Raw genomic sequence first — 8,656 nt, 5'->3', positions numbered from 1 at the left:
ATCAGTCTTGAAATATTTTATATTGTTCTGATCTCAAAAACCAAGCTGGAGCATTTCAGATTAAATAAAAAAGGGACAAAGGGAAGATTAATAAGTACAGAGCAGCTTCTATATGAAGACTGACTGGGATTCCTCAGTCTAGAAATCACATGGGAGATAGATGTGAGAGGTTTGCAACAGCATGAATGGCCTGGGAAATGGGGACGAGGAAAAATTTATCTTGATTTGTCACCAAACAGGAACTCGAGGGCCTGGAAATGTTATTAGACAAGAACTAATATATGTGTAAGGGCAGTATAGAAATAGGGTCTGTGACAAGCCAGTGGAGAAGCAGCATATGGGACAGAGGTGTGCAAGAAACACATTGCATTGGAGAGAGTCTGATGCAAACCTCACACCTCACATACAGCACTGCCTAGGAATAAAACAAAACTTCACCCAGGCATAGCCACACGGTAGTGGAGAATCAGGGATCCTCCTTCCTCCACTCAGCAACTCCCAGCAAAACAAGAGTCCAAAAATCTTAGTCCCGTTAGAGGGGATCCACTTTCTCAACCCCCTAAACACCAAGGAGTTCTCTGTTTTCTTTGGGATAAAGCTGAACAGGGGAGGGACCTCTAGAGGGAATGGAGGGGGACAGGACAACAGTGAGCGATGGTGCAGAACTGTTCTGTGCCCGTGCAGGGCCCAGCACTCACCTGTGTTGCAGCACAGAGACCCGGAATAGTCACCGGTCGTCAGCGCGTGAAATCCCACTGTCACCTGCACGGTGTCACCAGCGCCCACAGTTCCCGTGGCCGGATCCACGGAGAAAGGACTGCAACACAAAGAGAGGGCAGCAGCTGCAATGTTCTGGCTCCTGCTGTTGCTCTTTCCCAGCCCTGGTACCACCCAAAGGGGTTTTGCACAAGGATAGAGCCTCACCTCTGGGTGCTCAGCTGGTAGTGAACTGCCCGGTTACTGACATTACGAACCAGCAGAGTCTTCTGGCTGCTGTGCTTGACCGGACACTCCGAGAAGTCCAGCTGGTCAGGGAACTCCAGGGTAGCTCGGGCACCAATGGCCCGAATTGGCACAACTATCCTTTCCCTTGCAGTGGTGCAGACGAACTCGTGGGAATAATCCTGCAGGAAAGGAACCTAGCTCAGCACAGGACATTTAGTGCCATCCCCATGGCAGAAGAAAAACCTACAACCCTTCAAGGGCATCAATTTACCTATTCCACCCTAAAATGAATGCTAAATTCTACTAATATGTCACATTTTAAGGTCACCAGCGCACTTTGCAAAACCTATCTCAATGGCATTAAGCTCTTGTGTCACTTGGGTCATCCTTAGGCCACCATAATTTTACTCTAAATTTTAATGATGCTAAATAATTCCTAAGTCCCTTCTAAGGAGCATGGAGCTAGGGAACACAGAACATTCCTGTTTAGGTTTCTATAGTCCCACTGTCTGAGAAGAGAACAAAGTGTTAAAGTGACTCTAATCAGCAAAAAGAAGATGAGAAACCAGCTGCACCCAAAGAGCTCCTGCACCTCTGGCCTGGTGCAGAAACATGGGTTGGCTCAGACCTGCCTTCTAACTTTGCCTGTCCAACCAAGTCAGGGGAAGAACAGCGCTAAGAGATGCCAGCATGCTGTTGGAAAGAGCCTCCCTTTGCTTCCCGGCAAGGCTTCCCCCTTCCATGCCACGTCCCAAACCCTTCTGTGTGAACAAGCCTCCAGATCACAGCACTGAGATCAGACTTGCCAGGGCCCCAGTACCAGTGTTCAAACCTCCCCAAAAAAGCAGGTTTGGCACGGAATGGGTGCCAGCTGACAGGGCCACCACAGTGACAGGCGTGAAGGCAGAGGCACAGCAGTGTCACTGCTGTGGGGTCACAGCTCTGCCTGCAGGTCGTGCCTGCCCTACACGAGCTCTTTCAGGCAGGTGACCAAGTCCCCTGCAGCTCACCAACCTCCTGCTGGCTAAGGGCACCTAGAGCCCAGTGTGCCCGTGCCAGGCCGGGCTCACAGGCCCAGCACATCCTCTGCCCTGGCCCTGCAGCTGTATCATGGTCACTTGTGCTCTGGGACAGCACAGCTGCAAGGCTGGAGAACAGAGGGTGTGAAAAAGCACCATCTTTGCTCCAGCCCAGGGTGAGGCAGGGAAGCTGTTGCCAGTCAGGAAGGAGGAAAGCTCTCGGACCTCTTTGTTCCTCTAGTGTTCTCCATAACAATGAAATCCCTTCCACTGTACCTAGAGATGGTCAAAGATCTATCAACACCCCTCTGTCATTTTTGCTGCTCCCCTGCATCTTCCTCGGGGATGCTCAGGAATGTGCAGGGGGGGAAGCAGAGCCTGTCAGGCCTGGGCGCAGTGCCTGACAGCAGGAGCCAAGCTGTGACTGGCTGCAGGCTGCCTGCCCACGGCCTGGAGCCAGGCTCACAGCACGGAATGGGGCTGCACGGAGAGCAGGGAAAACAACGGCTTTGGAGGTAATTCTGTGTTTTGGCTCCTCCAGTCTCACCTTGCCCTTGCCGGGGGTGAAGCGGATGCGCACAGGGGCAGGCACACCCGGCGTCACAACACGGTACGCGTCGTTGGAGCCCGCGAGCTGGAAGTAAGGCGAGCTCTCCATGGAGACCTTCACCACCTCAGGCAACTGCAGGAAAGACATGAAACGATTGTTTTGCCACTCATGGAAACAGGACAAGAGGAGACCTGTCCGTGCCCTGGTGAATCCCTCCTTGACCCCTTTTCCAAAAGCACTTTCAGCTGTGGAGCCACAGGCACGTAATTCCTGAGGGTGAACCCAAATCCCTTCTGGGTCCAGCATTTTGGCCAGGGGCAGTAGGGCAGTGCCTGGTGGGAAGGAAAGGCCAAGCAGGTCATCACCAGCAGGATGGAGACAGAGCACTTGAACCAAGTCATCTGCATATTCAACCAGAACAAAAAACCTGCTGGCTCCTGCCTGCACACAGCCACGCAGTAGTCGTGTTCCAGAGGGATTTTGTGCTGCCTGAAAGCAAAACAGCACATTATCCTGGGGGAAGGAAGAAATTCCCTTCTAGCAGATGAGATTTGGGTAGGGCAGTTCTGGGGATACAGTCATGCAGGCAGGCCAGCAAGAGAGGAGACCAAACACTTTGGCCTTACTGGGAATAAAAGCAAACCTGAAAAGCAAAAGGAACACAGCAAGACAACCCCTAAAACAAGGAGATGGCAAAGAGAATTTAAATGGGCAGTAAAGCAGTGAGGAAGAATCATAAAACCATGAGAGCAATCAGCTGGCCAAAAGTGACAGAAACACAGACAGGCTGTGCCTACTGACTATGGGCTTTGAAGGCATTTTCTGCCTGGAGAAACATGACCAGCACTGACTCACAGTGTGGTTCCAGAATTAAAAGCCAGTCTTGGCTCTCCAGGGGTTCTTGCTGCCTGTGCAGGCAAGCTGGGCTGTTGGGCATTCCCACCTGCAGCCAGCAGGCCAGGTTCTGTCCTCTGGGATACACAGACACAGCAAACATGCATTTTCTAGCACATAGATATCAACCCCCGAGCACCAAAATGCTCTCAAGAAGTCTAAAGTGGATGATTTTGACTCCCTCCTGTCTCTTGCCACCAGCCCACTCTTGGCACAAGGCTCATTTGAGAAAATGTTTTCCTGACTGAAATGCAAATGGTCTCCATTTTCCTCTTTACAGTGGAACACAACTGCTGATGTTTTTCGCCTTTTTCCCTCTCAACTCTCTTGGGAAACTGCAAAACAATCACAATTTCAAGTGAAGGTAAAAACCTCCAGGAGCACATGGCTTTGGATATGCTGTGGTTCTCCAAAGGGAAAGCAGAGCTCCAAGTTTCTTTTGGAAAACCTGAGCAGAGCTGGATGAAGCCTAGCAGGAGCCCAAAGTGACACCTAAAGGCTTCTGGCTGCTTCTGCTACATCAGCCTGATCCCAGGGCTCTTTCAGAACACACTTCCTGCAGTGCCAGTGCCAGTGATGAAAAGTGATTCCAGCATAAAGTGGAGAGGGCTCAGCCCCTGAGCTTTGGCTCTGAGCTGCACAAAGGGAGCCAAACAGGCTGAGAGAGGCAGAGGAGCCAAGATTAATCTAGGAGACACAGGATGTGGTATACACTCAAGGCAAAGCATGAGAGCAGGTAAGAACTGTACAGCCCTCAACATTCCTATCAATCCAGAGCTTTCAAGAGAAGGCAACTCCTTTGGGATACCATCAACACATGGCCAAAATCAGGGAGAATTCCCAGCACAAGATTTCCACCATCTTGCAGAACAAAGGTGCTGAGATGTTTCCTTGTGGATGTGCTGCAGCAGGTAACTTGCTTTGCTGTACACTCTGGGAATTACACCACTCTTCTCTTCCAGCACACTGTTACAGCTCCAGCCCCCAGCACTTACCTTGTCCTTATTCATGAGAGACACCACCATTTCAGAGACCTCATGAGCGACAAAGCCCTGAAACACCACCTCTGGTGGGGAAACCTGAAGCAAGTTCTGCTTCGGGGGAACTGACGACAGCTGGAGAGGCGAGAGAGAGCAGGGAAAGGTTCAGCTGCTGGGAGGAAGGGTCGTGAAGGATCCCTTACACTGATCCCCAGTGAAGTACAGGCTCTGGGTGAGCACGTCTGCCCAGCCCACACTGGGCAAACAGTGGCTCACCCACCTCTGCTCTGAGCTGATCAAGAGCTGCTGGGCCACACAGAGCAGGCTCAAGCCAAGCTGCTCTTTTGGCACGTATTTCTCCAGGTTTCCTTCTCCAGAATGCCAGGCAGCACTTACTTTAAGCACAGCCCTGTGCCCATGTGGTCACAGAGCTCTGAGGCACTGAGTGAGCACTCATGGAGTAAGTAAAATCCACAAATTTACATCAGACTCCATGGGAAACGATTTTAGGATGTCCTTTACTCTGAGACAGGGAAACCAAGGCCCACACAACTGCAAATATCTTTTTTGATCTAGAACTTAGACATCAGTAAGAAGAGAACAGTACCAGAGGAGGTGTGAGAGGTGAGGTGATATTTTGCTGAAGCCAAAAGGTTATCTAGCGAAAGAATGGAATTTGTTGGTTCTGTGTGTTGTTTGTGGCTTGGATTTGTTCAGGTTGGTTTGTTGGGTGCTGCTGTAAGAAGGACAGGGTTGAAGAGCTGACCAAAAGGAAGCAGGATGAGAGGGGAGGGGACAGAAAAGCTGGCAGCTGGACAGAATGGAAGTTCCTGAGTGCCCATCCAAGGGGAAAGGGGACAGGGACCGCCCTGGCTGGGTACAAAGGAGATAGAAAGATTGCCATTTTCTCAGAGGGTGTATTTGTTCATCTCTGGGAGGAGGGAGGCATGCCCAACTCAGCTGAATTGTTACTCGTTACAGAATTTCTGTGAGAGAGAGAGAGCATGATTTATGTCTGCAGTGAGACTTGAGCTCCCCCTCAGACAGGCCCTGATGAGCGGCCTTGGTGGGGCCTCGAAGCCTTTGATGCAGTGAGAATTCAGTAGTGGCCAGTCAGAAATTGTGTTAAGGTAACTACAAAGCAATCAGCTGTCCGAGCATGAATTGGAGTAGAGCTGCAGTGTGAAAAGCCTGACCACCTTAAGGCAAAGGTAAACAATGACAGCTTGCCAATCAGAGTGCCTTTGTAAACTGTAAACTATATCAGAGTGTATATAAACTGCCATCTTATCACAAATAAGGGAAGAACGTTGCATTAATCATATTGCTTGGATGTGTGTTCTGTCCTGTCCAATTTTCCAATTTTATGAGGTCGCTGGCTTTTGTTACTAATAAATAGTTTTCTTTTGTCCTCTTTAATTGCATTTAAAAGTTAGTGCATTTCAAACAGAGGTAAAAGCAAAAATAAAGTAACACAGAATTTAGGAAAAAGACAAATGAGTGAGTGCTGAATGAGGAAAAGGTTCAGTTATTTTCTGAGCAACTTGAGTGAAGGTAGAGTTGGTGACTCCTTTTTCCATGAGCTTTAAATGGGTGCTTTCTTGTAATTATTGCCATCTCACATGATACCATTGTAGAGGCACGTCTGGGATGACACAACAACAGCAAATGCTTCTGGAGCAGAGACATTGCTTTGAGAAAACTCTCCCCTTTGCCCGCCTTCTCCAGCCACACTGCTGTCACTCCAGAGACACAAGCAGGCCTCCTGTGTGACTCCCCCGGAGACACAGTCTGCTGAAGGGAGTGGCTGCAGCATCCTGGCCTTTAGTTGTGCCCTTCCCTGAGGTGTTCCCAACGCCCCTCTCCAGGGCAATCCTTAACCAGCGTCTCTTGCTGCCAATTTCTTGCTCAACAGCCCACCTTGGTCACCTACCCCTTTGGGCTGTGCTTTATACTGAGCCAGTCCTGCCAGAAAAGCAGCTTTAAACACACCTCTAAGTAGGCACTGATGCAGATAAAGCACATCCATTCCCCTCTGCCCAGGGCGAGTCCCCTGCACATCTGGCAGCCTGCTAAATCTAACACCCCGTCAGGGTCCAACACATTGTTCCAACCCAAAGCATTAATGAAATTCATTTTGTTCAATCTGAAGTAATTCCTGCAGCTCCTCGGCCTTCAAAGGCCAGCGCTGCCACTCGGAAGGGAATCCTATGACCCCGGGCATTTGATGGCGACCACACCAAAGCAAGAGGTGGCTACTTCAGCAGGAGAATGGCAAATGGCAATTTTGTGCCTTTGTGTCCCCAGCCTTCCCCCCATTGTTTTAGCAATGGCAGCTACACTTAGGCAGTTTCAGCAGAGGTTATTTGTGTTGGCTCAGTGCAGATCAGGACTCCCATCCACCACTACCAGCAGTTTGCACCGACAACAGGACCTGGACACTGAGGTATTTTGCTGGAGGCAAGCCTGTCACAAGCACACACCCTCTTCAAACTTCACATCAAACAGGTGTGGAAAAGAGCAGGAAAAGGCTACCTTTTGACTGGTGTTACTCATGTCTAGAAATGGGCCAGTTCTGGGTGGAATATTCCCTGCAGTGCTGGTCTTCTTCCTGTTGAAAAACTTCTCCCACAGGGACTTAGAAGGAAGCAGCTGAAAGGCAAAAATAAACCAGCTAGAGTCTCAGAGATGTGCTTGTTCAGAAAAGCTTTTCTTGAACAAGTGGCACTGGTGAACAATTTGTGATCACATAGTCTAGGACAGTCCTGGAAGCCCTGGAAGTTACTTGCTGAAATACTTAGCACAGATAAATTAATAATACAGAGTGGAATACACATACTCCAACCACACAGCTGTGTCCCATTAGCTTCTCCATGATGTAATGTGACATCTTTGGGAATTTCTCCTCTTTGGGCATTTGTTTCCTCTTATATTTCAGTGGATTGAGGCATTGACCTTTACAGAGAGTGGGGAGGAGCTCTCAGAACTCCCCAAACTCCATCCATGGACAACACTGAGAACTCACAGCAAGGAGCTATCGCTGCTGGGGGAGTCCAAGAGACGCAAGAAAGGAACGTTGTACCAAGAATGAGGAGCACAGGAATGTGTCCAAGTTTTAATTTTCTCTGTTAATCTGCATTTGTTTTCTCTGTCTGGACTCACAGACCCCTCCACAGAAGAAAACAGAGGGGTCTCCTTGACAGAGCCTCAGCAGTGGGGCATCTTCACTCCAGTGAGCTCCAGACACCAAGGGACCTTTGTGGCCTTGACTCCAGCACTGCCTGCAGGGCTGGATCTGCATCCACACAGGAGATGAGAGAGAGCAGCTGGCTTGGAAGCTCTTCCAGCTGGGACCAGCCATGTCTCTCTAGGCTTTGGGCAGAGTTTGAGCTTTCTCCGCCCCACCACATGCCCAGGTGCCTAAGGGCCAGTGGGTCAGAGCAGCACAGGTGAGTGGCCAGCCTGACAGAAGGAATTGCTGTGGCAAAGGGAAAGGGACAGAAGACACGCTCGGGGCTTCAGCTGCACATTGGTTTCACTTGGCTCAGCCAGGCAAGACCCTGAGGCAACACACGGTGTTCCCTACAGCACCAGGACAGCCCCCACCAAGAGCCAGGAGCACGGCACAAAGAGGTGGGGAGGGCGTCTGCAGCTTCACAGCGCTGCTGACAACAGGGGCAGGGAGAGGAGGGACACGAGGGGAGTTTTAACACAGCCCCAGTGCGTACTTACAGTGAAAGACTTCAGCGCTTCCCTGGACCAAAGACGGGGTGTCAGGATCTTTTCTCGGAATCCAGAAGCCATTTTGAAGGGAGGATATCCCAGATAAATGACAATGCCTCAAGGAAACTGGAAGGAGCAGCAATGGAACTCTGAAAATCCAGAACCCAATTCCTGGCAGATTCAAGGCATATACTGGTGCTAAAAATTTTATAGTATTTGGAAGTAGCTAAATGCTTGTTTGGTGTAAGTAGCTAGTATTGTTAGGCCTCTAGCTGGACTTTATTTGAACTATATGGCTATGTTGTACAATTCAAAGATGGATCATACTGAAACCTGGAGCTAAAAATATGAACATTAATAATAGTTAGAACAAAGATATAGCTTAAATATTAAATACTTAAAAATACCTCAAGTGGATCTCCTCTTCTTTAGGCTAAACCAGCCCTGTTCTCTCAGCTGTTCCTCACAGGACTTGTGAGAGACTGCAGTGTTATGGCTAATGGCTTAAATATTGTTATAAAGGACTTTCTGCCCATTGTGACTGC

The sequence above is a fragment of the Lonchura striata genome, chromosome 29, assembly GCF_050655825.1.
Source record: "Lonchura striata isolate lonStrDom1 chromosome 29, ASM5065582v1, whole genome shotgun sequence".
NCBI classification, from domain to species: Eukaryota; Metazoa; Chordata; class Aves; order Passeriformes; family Estrildidae; genus Lonchura; species Lonchura striata.
This window is presented reverse-complemented; position numbering follows the sequence as displayed.